This window comes from Ruditapes philippinarum, unplaced genomic scaffold, assembly GCF_026571515.1.
Source record: "Ruditapes philippinarum isolate M1 unplaced genomic scaffold, ASM2657151v2 ctg69_1_1_1_1, whole genome shotgun sequence".
NCBI lineage: Eukaryota > Metazoa > Mollusca > Bivalvia > Venerida > Veneridae > Ruditapes > Ruditapes philippinarum.
Genome location: NW_026862474.1, coordinates 370,442 through 388,909, shown reverse-complemented (window position 1 = coordinate 388,909; position 18,468 = coordinate 370,442). Strand labels below are relative to the sequence as shown.

General features: G+C 30.4%; 1 long non-coding RNA gene across 1 annotated transcript; it reads left to right on the top strand.

The window, feature by feature from the left end:
* Window positions 1–1,945: 1,945 nt before the first annotated feature.
* On the top strand, window positions 1,946–4,946 carry LOC132719203 (uncharacterized). Its single transcript, XR_009624183.1, has 3 exons — window positions 1,946–2,041; window positions 2,973–3,069; window positions 4,748–4,946. It is a non-coding gene; the product is annotated as an uncharacterized LOC132719203 (long non-coding RNA).
* The last annotated feature ends 13,522 nt before the right edge of the window (window positions 4,947–18,468 follow it).

Here is an 18,468-nt window from a genome sequence, read left to right as displayed (position 1 = left end):
TTCACTATTTCAGGCCTAAAAAGGGGGGGATCGAAAGTGCCTTGTTTCGCGTACATTGTATATACGAGGTAAAGGGTTAAAGCAACTATTGCATGGACATTCAATAATTATCAAATTATGAATTAATTCCACGCATAAAATAATATACTACTGTATATAGACATGTCTCATTTGTAATTATCACCTTTCACCGATTTAATAGAGGATATTTGTTTGTTTGTGTGTAAAATGAAATTTTATTTCATCGAGTGGGCTTTAAAAACAGTATACTCACGAGTGGCGTAGCCACGAGTGAGAATACTGTTTTTTAAAGTTCACGAGATGAAATAAAATTACATCTTACACAACAAACAAACAAATTTCTTTTTATTTTATGCTAAAAAACAAGTTAAAACGAAATTTCCATAATATTAACGTAAATATTAAAATCTGTTTTCCCCATTGAGAGCCCCATTTAGTCGGAATTTCTCATTAAAAACAAGAAGTCTTGAGCTGAAAAATAAGTCCGACAATCAACGTTAAATGACAGTGATATTATTTATTTTGTTTAAAAAATATGAATGATCGCTTGTTTTAATAATAAAAACAAACAATTCTTATAGGAGAAAATTCCAACCATCCATCCATTTTTCTGTTACTTACTGCGAATTTATATTAGACCTGGCTTTGTTAAATGTAAGCGGCAGCCTTTTTTTTTAAAGTTGTGTATTTCACGGGAGGAAAATAATTGTGTTTGATTCAGAGGGATATCATTTGGATTTATTAGTCATACACCTTTTAAAAAGAAAGAAAACATATTTGAGGATTGAAACAGACATAAAATAAGTGTTGACAGATGTGAAAACATAAAAAAGCAGCTATGAAAATGGAAAACTTGGAACTTGCTCGGAACGCTGGGTGGTTTACTTGTTGTACGAGCTGATAGCTGTCTATGCTTTTCAATTTTTCATAAAGCATACGACAGTTATTGCTCGTTGGATACTTTAATATGCCTAAATGTCATCAAGAGCAGTTTGCATGTGGAAGGAATGTATTTTTCAGACTGTAAAAATGAAACAAAAAAATTACAGACGAAATTTGGTGATTGGAATTTGAATGAATAGAAGTAAGTTTTCTTCTTTTTATTACTTTTGACATTTAAGTTATTTATCAATTTCAGCTTTGCGTTTTCTTTAAACAGCCTGACATTGTCAGAATTGTTAGCAAAAATAAAATTGAGGTACCACATGGGAAAAATCTTAAAAAAGTAGTTTCGTCATTGAAAAGTGTGAAATTATATTTTGATAATTTTCACTGTGAAATTATCAAATACAAATGTATATGTTTCACGGATAAATCAGTTATCCACTGAAAAGCATAAAATAAAAGTAATTATACCATACCACGCGGCTTTAGATGTAAAAAACCATAGTGTGTAATCTTTGATAATGTATTACAGATGTATATATTTGACAGCCAAATGTAAATGAAGTCTATTTCTGTGTAACAGTAAAATTCGGATTGAAAATATGTCCGACAATTGAGTTATCAATTTAAAAATGCCAAATGAAGTACACTTATAAACAAATCTAAATTCATATCAACAGGCAGACATTTTGTATTTTCGGTTTCTACAACCATACTTAAAAGTATATAGATAATTTACTGTTTACTCTAATATCTATAAATTTATTTAATTCATGTTATTTAGGCAGACTTTTACTCGATATATTGGAATAAGTTCTATCTCTACACATATCTTTTACATCCAAACGAAAAAAAAAATAATGTGACCGGTATGATATAGAAAATGCCTGATAATTAAACCATAAAACTATAATTTTGTCTCATTGTCATTTTTCGTTCGTAATTTACATACTCTTTTGACCTTTTAAGGCCACCATACTATGATCGGTAGAAACATGAATAAAGCTTATCTTCATATATTTCTATATATGATACTCCAGTTAAAATGTATGCCGGTAAACATTTCCTATATAAGCTTTTGCTAGCTCATTAGTGGCATAATAAACAGAAATCTGTGGTTGATCTGTTCTATAAGGTAAGATTTAATTGTGTGTCTTCTTAGGTTTCATTGCATCTTATCATTATTAAAAGAAACACATATTCTTTTGTAATTATAACAGAATTAGAAACACTCTAATACACTCTATGTTTATTTGAATGTCAATCTTTTTCCAGAGTTAACGACTAAGTTCAACACTGCAAATTGTTATGAATGTAGTATATTTTTATCACATGAACAATTGTTTTTAAATATTATATAATTTAAGACGATTTATAGAAACTTGCTTGGTCTGACAGAGTCCAGTAATTTAATTGTACGATTTCGGTTTTTTCCGCAACCAAAAAGTTGTAGACCTAAGATTTTTTTTTTGATTATCTATTTATATGAACGGACTATAGAAGGCATTTTTGCTTCGTGTGTTTGTACATATTATGGGGCTACCATGAATTCACCCTGACAATCTTAATAAAGTTCACAGCATTAAATCGTCAATAGTAAACGGGCCTCTATATAATTATTCCTGTAAACGCACGTTACAAATATCTGGGTCAGTAATCATTAAGAACGTATGCATATTAGCATGTACTTTCTGGTACACTTTTACAACTTGAAATTTTGCCTAAATATCTTGAAAAACAGACATTGATATTTTGATATTTACTGCGAAAGATCTTATCAACTGGGCCAAAGCATCGATGAACTTCCGCAAAATTAAAAGTATTATAAATGCTGAATTTAAGAGAAAACATGTTTGCGAAGGCATTTGTTATCCACTTTGTAGATTTTCTCAACATGTCTCTGTTAATCAGCATTCAATGAAAATGTTTTAAAAAGGGCTTATTTCAAATAATAAACCAATTCTATTTAAACTCATGAGTTCGTATGGAATGGACGGTAAAGTATAACTGTCATCGGCGTCATATTAATAAGGTTAATTCATCAAGATCTTTTTTACATTGTGCAGAAGATGTTTCGTTTGGCCGTAACTTTGATGGCAGTTATTGCTGCGGCGACATTTACATGTTCAATATCAGTAGAAGGTGACAGTATAAAACGTGCAGGTAAGTTGACCATGTGCAATAAAGATTCTTCTGTGTATTTAAGGTCATATATAAGATATCAATATGCATGTAAATTGGTTAAGTTCGTGTAAAATTGTTCGTTTTAATATAAGACGACTTTATATATGTAAGATGATTACGTGCATGTAAAATGGTCATGCTCATAAAAGATGATTACGTGCATGGAAAATGGTCTTGCGCCTATAAGATGGTTGCGTGCATGTAAAATTGTCAAGCGCCTATAAGATGGTTGCGTGCATGTAAAAATGGTCATGCTCATATAAAATGATTACATGCATGGAAAATGACCTTGCGCCTATCAGATGGTTGCGTGCATGTAAAATGGCCTTGCGCCTATCAGATGGTTGCGTGCATGTAAAATGGTCATGCGCCTATAAGATGGTTGCGTGCATGTAAAATGGCCATGCGCCTATAAGATGGTTGCGTGCATGTAAAATGGTCATACGCATATAAGATGGTTGCGTGCATGTAAAATGGTCATGCGCCTATAAGATGGTTGTTTGCATGTAAAATGGTCATACGCAAATAAGATGGTTGCGTGCATGTAGGATGAGCATGCGAAAATAAAATGGTTGCGTACATGTTAGATGGTCTTAAAATGATACATGATCATGTGTATTTTATTTGTTTTAGGCAATGTTTGATGTTTAAAATGATTATGAGTAAGACTGCTATGTGTGTAATTAGATTTTAATGTGAATTTAAAGGCACATTATGCTTCAAAAATATTATTTTACGTCTTTTAACATGCATGTTATAATGTTTTAACTATTGTTTGAGAGAAGTAAGATGCTTGTTATCTGAAGAAATTAGCTATACATGTGAAATAATTTGTCATAAAGAATACAAAAAGAAAGCAAAGTATTAATTCAACTTACAAAATACTCAATTACTATAACTGTACTATTTTCAAAAAAAAAAAGCAACAGAAGAAAATAATGTTCAAGTAATTGGCAAATGAGTAACCTTGTGGAAATTAAAAATGTACACACAAAAATGAAATGAAAATAAAAGCATTTTTGAGGCATAATGGGCATTTAACAGAACATGTACATGTTAAAAAGTCATACGAATGTAAAATGTTTCTGTGTAATGTTGATGAGATATGACTAGTATCTGTGTAGTCATAGTAACTACCTCTGCACCCGAGAAGATGACGTCGCATGCAACGTCACAGTAGATGATGTCCTGTATGTTTTGTGATTGAAATTGATCACACTTGTAAAAAAGTTATATATGTATATAATAATGCAAATAAAACAATTTTCAAACATCAAAGAATACGTAAAATGTGAACTGCAAATATTTGTGCACATTATATATATTAAATCAATAAATTACATGTATTCATTTCTTATTGGAAAATTTGACTTAGAATTTTTAGGAAATAAATTTCTAATTACTAGTACCTCCCTTTATTTACATGAAATGTTAAATTGGGAAATATCTTTATAAATAATGCTTATTTGAACTTACAATATTGACAAATCTTAATTTGAGCATCATATTTATGAAATAAAACCCTGAAAAAATTGTGTTACAGGATCTTTTACGGAAGCGTCCAAGCTTTTCCGAGTGTTTTTATTTTCTTCTGCAATACGTTTCTTCCTTCGTATTTTAATAAATTTTGTCTATAAACAACTGTTATTTATTTCAGATACTCCATGCATGAGGGGAAGTGACTGTACTAAATGTGGAATATTAGATTACTGTTGCCCCGGCAACTGTTATCAGTTTAAAACGATAACACCTACCGAATGTACATGTCCATGAGTATAACAAAACAAAGAAAGCGAAAACCTGATTATTTCTTTATATTGCTCCATTAGCTGTAAATAAACATTATCTAACGACCAGTTATGTTTTGTTATTTTGTGTGGGTTTATGTGAATTACCGAAATAAGTCCAGGCTATTTACTTATTTCCGAGTAAATTATCTTATCTATACGTACCTGTTTCCATGAAAATTAAATAATTTATCTGCTTGTGAACCCGGATCTCTGAATTAGCACAATAAAACAACAAAATAAGATAAATCATGTGATATGGTGTCCAATAAAGAAACCATGGCTGCGTAATTCTTATATCATCATCCAGTACCACGGTTATATCCGAGCTTTGATAAATTTTGAGGTTTGTTAAGTTTGAGGGGAAATACAATATCTACGGGGCAGCTCTATTTGTCATGTTTTCACATGAATACATCATTATATCAACATTTGTATAATGGTTATAGAGTTTTAAAGTGGCTCCACTGAGGTTTTTTGACGTGAAGGGACTGAAAATATTTTTAAAGATTTTTGTACAACTATACATATGTCTGGACCAATTAACTCATGTACAAATTTTCAGATCATTCGCTCACTCCGTTTCCAAAACATAATAAATTTTATTTTGCAAATTGGCCCAGAAATGAAAACTGTTGCAACACTTTTCACTTAAATCGGCGAAAAATCGATTATCATTTTAATACCGTATATATTTATATTTCATCTTTTGCTTGATTTCAAATTTAAGTGTACCAGTTGATTTAGGCTTTTGGACCTCAGTGGAGTTCCTTTAACAAAAAGTAAGACATGTTGGAGAATTGTTCTGAATTGATTGAAATGCCTGTATAGTGTTCGAAAAAGCAGTGCGAATTGCATCTCTATCATTAAAGGAACTCCACTGAGGTCCTAAAACCAAAAGCTTTAAACTTTCAATTTCTTACATAGACCAGCTGGGACAAATAAAACAAAAAGATACGCAAAAGATATGCAAAATATACTTAGAAATAAATTTAAAATTGTATTTTTGTGTTGTTCTTAGCCAGTTTATTAAGCGAAAACGTTTCAACGCTTTTCAATTTCGGTTATTTTTACAATAAAAATTATTCTGGAAAAAGGAGTGAGCGAATGATATGAAATTTTGTATACAAGTTATCGCAAATAATTATTTCCAGTCCGTCATGTCAAAAGCAGACAACAACAACAACAAACAGTGTGGTCCATTTAAGTCACGTAAATGATATAAGCAATCTAGTCACCAATGTGAAAGAACTGCTCTACTGCTAACATTTATAATTTAATTGATTAATTAGTTACAAAAAGGCCAGCCCTTTACGAAACAAAATACACGTGATAATAACATAAATAAATAAATTAATTATTTAATTAATAAATTAATTATTAATTTATTAGTTTTATTTATTGTCACGTGTATTTCTTTCGTAAAGAGCTGAGCTTTTTGTTTCAGGTCACTCATTTACAGGGGTCTGAACGAATCGATTTACATGCTTAAATAGTAATTTCATAGAGAGCAAGTATTGCTTCAGAAAATCTTTAAACTTTCCAGTTTCTCTCCCTTTTTATATTATAATTTGATGACTTTTTGTTTTTGTTTGTTTGTTTCATTTTACTCTTTTTCCCAACAGTATTTCAGTCATATAGGCGGGTAGTTGTCTAACCATCGTTCCTGGTGAGTTACACCAGTACTAGACTACCTTCCTCCGCGCTAAACTACCAAAGCATCTCCCGGGGATCGAACCCACGCAAGAGAGTATGACTTTTTGTGTTATGAAATTAAATATTTTACATACGTGTTGTATTAATAATGTCCGTAGAATGGAGACTTTGTCATTTAATATCGATTTTACACCTTTTTCTGCCTTATACTTTTATGTATATACAAAGCAAATATAAATTAAATTGTTATACTGTATTGCTTAGAAAGCATTCCTTGAATTAATTACTTGAATAATATACATGAAAAGGGACAACTCTGATAAGATCCCAGTGGTATTTTTATGTGTCTTTTTCTCCAAACGTGTAATATAAGATAAAATGACTACTACCATCAAATAGAAATGTATAGTTATAAAGGGGAGGTAAGAATATCTGTTTCATAGCATTGATCAAATCAAGCGTTTTCTCCCTTCGTATATTAACCGCTTTTGAAAACTGATATGTGTTATTTGAAAGGAATCCAAAAATATAATAAGATGAAACTAGATCTAACTAATTCAATTTTAGAATAAAAATAAAACACTTTTGATATTATAAATCATAAGCATTGGAATGACAAAAAATAGGGAAGAAAATATCGTAGTCGTAATAGAAATAATTTCTTCATTTTGAAATATGTGGATTTTATTAAGGGTGAAGTGTTATGTAGCTGTGCCTAGTTTTATGAAACCTGTTTTAAATTTGCATATTTGTTTGCATGTAAATTGTTTTTTTTTCTATTGTTTGCATAAATATTATTTGTATATTCTTTTCATTTGTGAAAAAAAAAACAGAATTTGATTTATTTTCTCTTTGTATATGTACACACATATTGTTTGTTTGGGTTTTAAGTCACACCAACACAGTAAAGGCCATATGGCGACGTTCCAGCTTCGCTGGTGGAGGAAGACCTCAGGTGCCCTTCCGTGCATTATTTCAGGTATGAACGTGCACCTGAGTAGAATCACCGACGTTCCGTAAGCTAACTGAATAGCTTCCTCACATGAAAGAATCCAAAGTACATGTCGGGATTCGAACCCACAGGGGTGAAGGGCAAGTGAAGTGTATAATTTTTGTACGTACATATACTTGTATATTGCTTCCATTGGAGAATATCTCCTTCACTTTTCTTGAAAAAAAAAGCAAAATATGAACCCAACTAGTAAGCAAAGCCGATGAGTTATATATTTATTACATGCTTTTCGGTGGTTTATAGAAATATATCAGTAACATAAAACTGGTAATTTCACTGTTTGAAACAGTGAAATTACCACTTTGATAATTTCACTGTTTTGAATTTTAGCCCCTTACGTTGTTTCAGTGAAATACCAGCGTGCACAGTACTGAGTACCAACTTAATCATGTGACGTCGTAAATGACGTCACTTTGTTTTATTATTTGGCGCGCTTTTCATTTAGTATTAGGTTAAATGTATTTTTAAAACGTTCCTTTGCATGTAATAAAAAGAAAATTTGTTTAGTTTAGTGTAAGATTGAAATATATTTCACCTTGTGAACACGAAAAGTTCATATTTCACTCGTGGCTACGCCACTCGTGAAATATACCTTTTGGTGCTCACTCGGTGAAATATATTCCGATCTTACACTGAACTAAACAAATATCCTCTATTTAACACTATAGCGCCAGTATCCGGGAACTAACTGTTTAATATTTCCGAGGTTTTTAGTATTTTTATAACCTAGACGTGCGTCAATTTTGATTTTAAACAAATTTATATGCTGATATGTTTTTGCAAAATAATTATAGATAAAAAACATAACTGCGGAAGAAATATCTGTATCTCATTTTATCATAAGATTCTTATTTTGTTGTATTGTAAATAAGCTGTTTAATCAGGTGATTGGGAAAAACAACAATACTCTTTCATACTTTTCGTACATGTAGTAGTTACATGTAGTTATTGTTGGAAACAGAACGTTTTATGTTAAGATTTAAATTCAAAGATTAAACAGAATTTTTACTTATCGTGATTAAATTTGTACCAGAAAATTGACAAGTCTTTGATGTATTGATATATAATTGATAGTTATCTTGAAACAAGATATACAATACTATGTGATACTTTTCTTCTGTTTCCATTAATTATTATCTGATTTTATTTATGTGTTTTTTTAACTAGAAAACATGACTTTATATAGACGGTAACTAAAGACATATTGATACTCTTCAGTATTATTTTCAATCTCTTTTTTTCGGGGGGGGGGTGGGGGAAGAGAGAGAGGGTTGTTGGTTATATTTTTTATTATTAAATAATCATTATTTGATTATTGCCATCCGATTCGGAACGGGTAAGATATTTGCATTGTATGTTCACCATCTGAAGGATATACATTTTGTATAAAGACCTAAATAAATTAAACTTATGGGACTCAAATCCGTTCAACTTGGAACTCGATTATTTCGATGAACTCGATTATTTCGATACAAGGAAAAATCGCGCTTGAAACATTTTATGTTTTAAGTTAGAGTTGGGTAAAGTATGAATATGCAAACAGTTTACAAATATCATTTTAAGTTCCGGATCGTGACATCGTACCACCATCTCTCCTCATTTTTATTTCTTATATTTTTTATATCTTGATGACTTCACACCAGCACTATCAGTGAACAGACAAAACAGAAATATCTTGATGTTTTGCCATACTAATTCTTGTATATTTTTCTATGACAAAACAATCAGTAAATCCACGTGACCAATGGGAATATTCTATAAATACCGTTTAGAATGTATCGGTAATAAGCTCAATTCTTAACTTTTGACTATTTTTGGTAGTTTTTTTTATTGTATTATAAACATTTTTCAGTATCAATTATTGGTCACTCGCCATTATAATAGCCGCTCGTTTTAAATAAATACATTCAATTTACTAATTCAACTCAATATAACAGCGAAACAATATAGCATAATGTCAGGCTATGGCAAATCGTAATAAATATAGTCACAATAATATGAAAACAGAAACGAATCAGACCCAATTATCAAAGTTTCACAAAACAAGTTTTAACATGGATTTTTTATACCTTTTTGAAATTTTGAAAATAAATTATAATTAATTATGGCGGGAATATGACGGACTTGCAACTAAGTTAAATGCTACACGTGCGCTGTATATGCAACAGTGCTCGAATTCGCCTTTTTATTTGTTATCAATGGGTATGACTAGACACCGGAAAGGGCCTCTTTCCGCGGAAAGGACTCGTCATGACCGGAAAGGGTCGATTTTATTCTCATTAATGGCATTTTTCAAAACATTTCAATCAATATAATTACAATTTATTGAAACAAATACATATCTGATTAAATTGATATCTTTTTTTAAAAAATCGGTATGATTTTGAGAAAAAAATCAATCAGCCCTAAAACTGCACTGACGGAAAGGACTTTACATGATCGGAAAGGGCTGCATACCTTCGTTGTACATAATGCATTTTTGAAAGATTTCAATAAACATAATTTCAAATAAATATAGAAAATACACATATATCTTACATTAAAAATGGTTAAGATTTCGTACGAAATTCGGCCAGTCTTAATTCATATTTGTCATATTTGCGATATTTTTAATTGTATATTAGATAGTGGTTTTTTCCCCGAATCCTGGACTGAGGGTGTTATTATCCCACTGCATAAAAAGGGAGACGTAAATAGAGGATATTCAAGTTTTTTCTATAAATACATGATTTATTTTCATTGAGTGGTATGAAAATAAATATTTCATGAGTGGCGGTAGCCACGAGTGAAATATGGTAATTTTCATGCCACAAGATGAAAATACGGTAAATCATGTATTTATAGAAAAAACTTGAATTTTCTGTTTATTATATACATTTTTCTCTTTCAGGACATTAAAATTTGCAAGACTTTCCCTTAAATTTTGAGTACTGGCAGAATTTAAAAGAAAGTAGTCCGGCAAGACACCAGTGAAAATACGGAAAATATGTTTCACTGCAGTGAAAAATAAATTTTTACAGTGAAAATACGGAAAATGAAAATACGCATTTTATTTCATCAATATTTCTCAATATTTCATTTAAAAGTATATAATAAATAATGTTAATAACTACAGAGGTATTACACTAGTTAGTTGCTTGTCTAAATTATTTACAACGATTTTAAATAAAAGGATTATGGATTATTGTGAACAAAATAACTTGTTGTCTGATGCACAGTTTGGTTTTCGGAAAGAGAATTCAACTGTAGATGCCCTGTATATTTTATTGTCTGTTATTCAAAAATACCTAAATGAGAAAAAGCGTCTATACTGTGTATTTGTGGATTTCAAAAAGGCCTTTGATAGTATTTACAGAAATGCCCTATGGCTCAAGTTATATAATATTGGTATTAGAGGTAAATTGCTACGTATTGTTAGAGATATGTACGATAAGGTTAAATCTTGTATAAAACATTGTAATTGTTATTCTGATTTTTTTGAATATGCTGTAGGTCTCCGTCAAGGGGAGGTAATTTCACCGAAATGTTTTCTCTGTTTATTGATGACGTCGAGTTATTCTTAGAGCAGGATATAAACAGTGGACTTCAATTAAATGATATTATACTTATGCTTCTACTTTTTGCTGATGACATGGTAATTTTGGGTGATTCACCAGAACAGATTAACAAAAGTTTAAATCTTCTCTATTCATATGGTGAAAAATGGAGTCTGAATGTTAATATTGATAAAACTAAAGCAATGGTTTTTAGAAAACGTGGTGGGTTGTTATCTAATGAGGAATTTTTGTATAATGGTGAGAAACTCGAAATTGTTAGTAATTTTAATTACCTTGGAGTTGTTTTTAATTACACGGGTACGTTTGTTTTAAATCAGGAACAGATAATAGGAAAAGCCTTAAAAGCATTAAATGTTCTACTTATAAATTGTAAAAAGCATAAACTTAATCCCAAAATATTATGTCAGTTATTTGATGCGTTTGTCGGATCCATTCTTTGTTATGCCTCGGAAATTTGGGGAAATAGTAAGTCAAAAGAAATTGAAAGAATTCATCTTAAGTTTTGTAAAAGAATACTTAATGTTAAAATGAATACATGTAATGCAGCAGTTTATGGTGAACTGGCTCGTTATCCTTTATACATTACAAGATATTTACGGATAGTAAAGTTTTGGCTTAAATTATTACAAACAGACAATATCATTCTTAAAGAAATTTATAATATATCTTATGAAGACTGTATAAATGGTAAGAAAAATTGGCTTTCAAGTGTTAAAGATTTATTATCGTCGTATGGTTTTATGTATGTATGGCATAATCAAGAGGTTTTATGTAGTAAATTGTTTTTATTAGAATTCAAGCAGCGTTTAATTGATTCCTTTGTACAAAGCTGGCATGCTGATATTGTAAATAGTCCTGTTTTATTGTTATACAAGGATGTAAAAAATGTCTTCCAGTATGAAAAATATCTGGATTTATTACCTAGTAGCCTTAGGCATTATATTAGTAGAATAAGATTATCAGCACATCCGTTACTTATACAGTCTGGTCGTTATGGTTCAAATAGGATACCAAGAAATGAACGTTTTTGTATATACTGTAGCTTACATGATATTGAAGATGAGTACCACTTTGTTTTGGTTTGCACTTGTTACAATGACCTTTAGAAAGAAATATATTAAGAAATTTTACTACGTTAGACCTAGTATGTATAAATTCTTAGAATTATTAAATAGTGATAATAAGATTATTTTACGTAACCTTGCTTGTTATACGAGAAGCATTGGCTATGAGAATATCAGTTACACATCGTTGAATTCACGGTTAATCCTCTGTGTAACATAGCGTAGATAAATAAGTATTGATTGCATAATGTCTAACTTAAAATATAGATTACATTTTGCTTTGATAATATTTTGATATGTTTTGTATTAACGGAATTATAAATTAAGCAATAAAAACATATGCTTTGCTAACATTTGACTATGATATTATTATGTAATGTGACTTATATTTAAATATATTTAATTGTTTGTATTTTGTAGACGATGTATTTTGTACAAGTCTGAAAATAAAGTTTCTGTTCTGTTCTGTTCTTAATTAACTGATCGGAAATGACTAAATAAGAGTGAAAGGAAAGGGCCGACTATTTTTTTAATAGTGGGAATATTTGAAATATTTCATAGAATGTTATTAACATCATTCGTAATAACTTATTATTTATGTATATTTAGGATATAGATAGACACCGAAAATAATCCAATTTCGCGATAAATAAGATCGATGCCACGAAAATACGATTAATTTTTAATACAGTGCAAATATCTGTTTAAATGTTTTTGTTAATTATGTATATATACAGTATGCTTTCTTTGAATGATTTTACAGCAAACTTAATTTACAGACAAAAATAAATTGAAAAAGTGAAGTTTGTGCATACAAAGATTGCCGAGTAATATTTATCTGTGGTTAAACCAAAATAAATGCGGGTCTACGAAAATAAGATATACATTTAATATACTGCTTTTTTAATGATTATGTTAATTATGAATTAAGTTTTCTTTGATTGACTTTACAGCAAATAAGATGTGCAGAAATAGAAAGATATTAAAAAAAGATGTTTGTGTCGAAAAAACCTCATACGAAAATAGATGATATCGCAAGTAAAGCGAAAATAGGATGTGTTTGTATTTTTTAAAGTGTAATTTGAAATATAAGGTTTGCATTAATATGTTATTTTTGTTATTGTTAAACAATAATGTTTATTTCGAAGAGCGTTCAGTTACAGATGCTAAAAATTCATCTGCATCCAGGCCACACCACGAGGAGGAACTCTTCCCATGGCCCAATTTTTTTTAATTTATTGAGAGATTTGAAATTTATTTCTAAAATTGTTTAAAATATATTCAAAAGTATTAATGATAGTTCTAGCTATTTTATAAAAAAATATCTTTACCTTCCAACTACTATTATACCATTTCTTAATATATATGTATATTTGTTGATAAATATTGTTTCATGTAAAATTGATTTATATGTTTGTATAGAACAGAACAGAACAGATACTTTGTATATATGATCAATATTTGAAGTATTTTTTCTGTTCATTAGCCAAAGGCAAGTTTTTGTCTATATTTGCTAATAAAAGTTGTTGTTGTTGTATGATTTGGTGACTGTGGTAAATCGCCAATAAATACCCTTTAATGATTGACATTAATAAGTATGTGTCAATTATGATAAGGCCGATAATCCAATTATCGTATTAGCGCATTGATTACTGTCGATAATCATGTGTGCGTGACACTGCGTGTGTCATACGTTACATTATTTTTCCCTCTCTCAAAAAGAAAAATATAGTGGTTGATTTTCATTGTCATGTTATTTATCACATTTAAAATATTCTTTAGGTATAAATCACATGTAGTAATGATAAGAGTATGGAATGAGGTGATTTAACATTTGAATTTATTTTAAAAGACTTTTAATAAGGATAGTTCTGCAAGTGCCATATCTGGAAAGATTTTTTGATCATGTCCTTTTTGTAAACTTTATAATTATGTGTTTGGAGTTCTCAGTTTTGACTTTTTACACTTATTTTGTTTTGAAACAGACCATTTATTTTCTTTGTGTAATATGGATGGTACCATTGGTTGTAAAATGTCAACATTGCACTAATAAATAATTGATTAAATATTTGATTGTTTATCTTTTATTTGAATTATGTTGTTTGGTACAGTATGTTCAATTTACTATATCTCATTCCTCAATAATGTACTGGGCTACAGACCAATCATCACTATCTATACACCTGCATAAATGATAAGGACTATTTTCCTTTCTCAGAATCAAAGTTAAAATTATCTTGGCATCAACTTTTTACTTCTTGCAACATTTAAGTCCTATACCAGTTTAACAGAGTGGACTTGAAAAGTTTGGCCCTATGTTTATCCGTCAATTGGAAACCGTGATAACTCTTTAAAAGCACTCTGAATTATTTCATGAAACTGAAGGTTAACTGCATTATGGAGATTATGCACATCATTTTACTTTGGCATAAAATCTGGTTGCAATGACAACAAATAGACTGAAAAGATAGCAATTTTTTCCTGTGATACCTAAAGTACTGAGGATTAATGAAACTTGAAATATTGATAGATGGCATGATGGAGATTTTGAACATCGTTTTTCTCCATGACATCAAATATATTTACTTTGGTAGCCCGCCCGGTTAGCTCAATAGGTAGAGCAGTGGATTAGTAATCCTTAGGTTGCTGGTTCGATCCCCGGGCTGGGCGAAAATTTCTCCGTGACAATTGATCATGGACATTGTGTCTAATGGCCATTTGTCTCTCACTTCTGATCTAGAATAGACCATGTGGGATATGTAGTCAGTCACAAGCGGAGAAGTTGGTTAGTACTGGTAAGATACCCGGGAAAGCCAGTTAGGTGGACTGACAGCCGAGATATGACCAAAAATAGATGTTAAAATCAGCGTAAAAACCCAAAAAAAAAAAAATTTACTTTGGCAACAAGAAGACTTAAAAAAAAACGACTTGACTCAGAGTACTCACAATATCTTAATGAGATTTGTAAAGACAGTCCCTTACCAGCATCTACCAGATGGGAATATATGTTTACCATCTGTCTGCCTGTAGGTCCATTCTTCGATTTCTATGAAAGTACTCTAAATTTTTTCCATGAAATAAAATATATTGATAGATAGCAATAGGGAGATTTTACATGTCATTTTGTTTTGTTCCTATGTCATACAGTCTTTGTTTCTATAACAACAAATAGACTAAAATATAACATATATGGCTGTATTATTTATATATTGAGACAAAATGAAATACATTATCGTGACTTTTGTAGGAGTTTAAGATCACATGATTTTCCAAAATTAAAGGCAATGCAGTTACAACTTTATAAGTGCACAAGCAATTTTAAAGAAACTGTCAACTATACAAGTACAGGGTGAAAACAACTATCTGATGTAAAACACCCTGCATATTTAGTCTGTGACTCCTATCAATAGGTCTGAAGATCATTGTAAATTAATTCTGTAGATATATTAAACCTTATAGAGGAGGGAGCGACTTGTATCTAGATTAAGAGAGATCGTAGGGGACGGAGATAAAAGGTATGTCCGCATGCATATGAGGGACAAGTGAAAGAAAAAGAGAGGGAGAGTTGCCCCTACAAGGTTGTGAGGACATTGAGAGATCGACAATATGAGAGTGTGATGTCTTCATGCAGTCGAGGGCCATGTGCGAGAAATATGCGAAATGGCCCCACAAGGTTTCATTGATTTATATGTTTAATCTCTCGTCTATTTGTACTGTCAATGGAGAGATTGGCATTAAGTTCTGTGTTTCATCTTAAAACACCAGTTTTCTCTTTAAGTTTGTACCTGGATGTGCTTGTCCCCATAACGTGGGTTTGAGACTCATCCGTAATTGTGGGCCACAAAACCGGCCAGAGAGAGAGAGAGAGAGAGAGAGAGAGAGAGAGAGAGAGTGGTATTCAATATATGTTGTATTAATAGTTACGAGCAAGAAAATAACTACAACACGCAAAATGGAAATATGTGACTGGGTAATATCAATTTCTGCAAATAACAACGAGCCATAGATAAATAAACATATTCGCGTAACTTATTTATTAATTTTCATGAACATTATCATAATAATAAACCAAAAACAAACCGTTATTTAGCATGTCTTGATAATCAGCCTCTTTAATATCGTTTCAAGCTATTGTATAATATTAAAATTTTTATATAAAAACATGTGAAGTAAAATGCAACTTCACATTCATTCATTTATTCGAGGCGTGAACCAGAATTATCAAGATTTTTTCATAATTCTGATACATTTCATGTTTTCTTCATTAAATTTATAACTGCGCTAATTTTTGTTTCTATCAATCCAATTGCAAAATTTTATTGATTGAAACCCAAAATAAGTATCTTCATAGTCAAACAAAAGGTTTTTTGAGTGTTGTAGTTATTTTGTAGACTGTTGGACTAATCTTAAGGCTTGCTAAAATGTTAATGCGGTTTTTTAAATAAATTTTAATTGATAAATTGCATATATCTTAAGATTTGTTTTGGCTATCTACTTTTTCATCCAAAGCTTGATATGAGGTAAATCCAAGTCGTATTCATTTCATTTCTTATCTAGGATTAATTAGCTACGTTAAACGAAAATTATAGCATTCTATTTATTTTTGTATATTTTGTTTGGTTTTAGTACGCATTTATATAATGTTTGCTATAATAAATGATCAATATTATGTTTAACAATAATGTATGTACATCATGACAGCTTTAGAAATTATCTGTTGTTTTGTTGTTGTTTTTTTTCCCTGTGATTTATATGCTTAAGAATTGCAACAAAATAGAGTCATACTCAACGTTCCTAAAATACTTATTTCATTTCAAAAGACTTAATTTTTTAGAATTATACGAAAAACCTATTTCTATATAGAAAATCAACATACCTTGCAAAATATGCAGTCCGTTTTGCAATTGAGATTGCACACTGAACAAGCGTATTTTTTCGTCATATTGAATGATGAACGAATGATGAATCAAAGCTAAAAAATTACTTATATATGTTTCATTTATTACCAGGCACAGTTTTATCAGTGGGTGGCTACAACAGACCACATCACCACCCCACCAAATTTTGTTTTATTTCTACCGAAAATGGATATAAATGTAGTAAAACATGTAATAAAAGCAAACAGGCACACACTATAAATTAATTTGAACTTGAATCCCTGCTTGGCTGCTGTTATAAAACTGCTCCGCCATAGTCACATAGCTTGAGACTTTCACTTGTTAGAATCTGGCGTGTGTGCACGCGCACGTCAATAATGATCAGGGTGATATACCAAAAAAATCTATCTTATCTTGTTATGTTAACAAGCGCGTTAATCTTATCATTGAAAATATCTAAGGTCATAATCAGATAATTACACATCTGTATTGATGCCAATTAATTTTGTAAATTAGGTCGCAGTAGAAAAAAGTAATTTGGGGGGGGGGGATCCAAGTTATTACAATAATACACATTTTATCTGTAAGGCAAGTGAAAAAAAAAAAATTAAATATAAATACACTGATGATGTCTAAATATTGAAGTTAAAATCAAGCTGTATTCCAAGTTATATTTGAATGTTTCTGTTTCATACATGTATATTAATTGCAATGATTTCAAATCCAAATATATGTACTTGGGAAATAATTTCAATTCCAAATATATGTAATACGGGAATTAATTTAACAATCCCAAATCTACTTAACCCTCAGGGGCTCAAATGGTAATATACATGTATTTAAATTGCACCAAACCACCCGTATTACATCTATAACGACATAAATGTTACGCTCACATTTAAGAAATTTATTCATTTGATCAAATCTAGTCATTACTTCATACGTTTAAGAAACCCTAAATAAGAACATAATTTATACATAATAAAGTCCTTTCCGATCAGACAGGGGAATGGAATATGGAATATTGAACAGATTCTGTCTTAATATCTTACCAAATTTTTGAAAATCTACATTGCCATAGATGCATTCTGGGGTATGTTAAGGCATGTTCTGAAGGAAGAGTATTCATAATTTTGCTGAATTTTGGTTACATTTTTTTCCATCAATTTAAAGATGACCATACTTATACCACTAACTCAACGCAAAGCTACTGTGACATTTTGGCAAAAAGAGCTTTTATCCGTATATAGTTTTGGGGTAATAATAAATGAATCAAGAACTATACATTTAAAAAGAACAAATTTATGCAATTTTTTAAGCAATCATCAAAATTTAAAAATTCAAAATAAGGTTTCTAAATATATACTTAGAAAACAAAGATCAACCAGATCGAACGCCATTAACTAAATGCATCCGTACTAACAC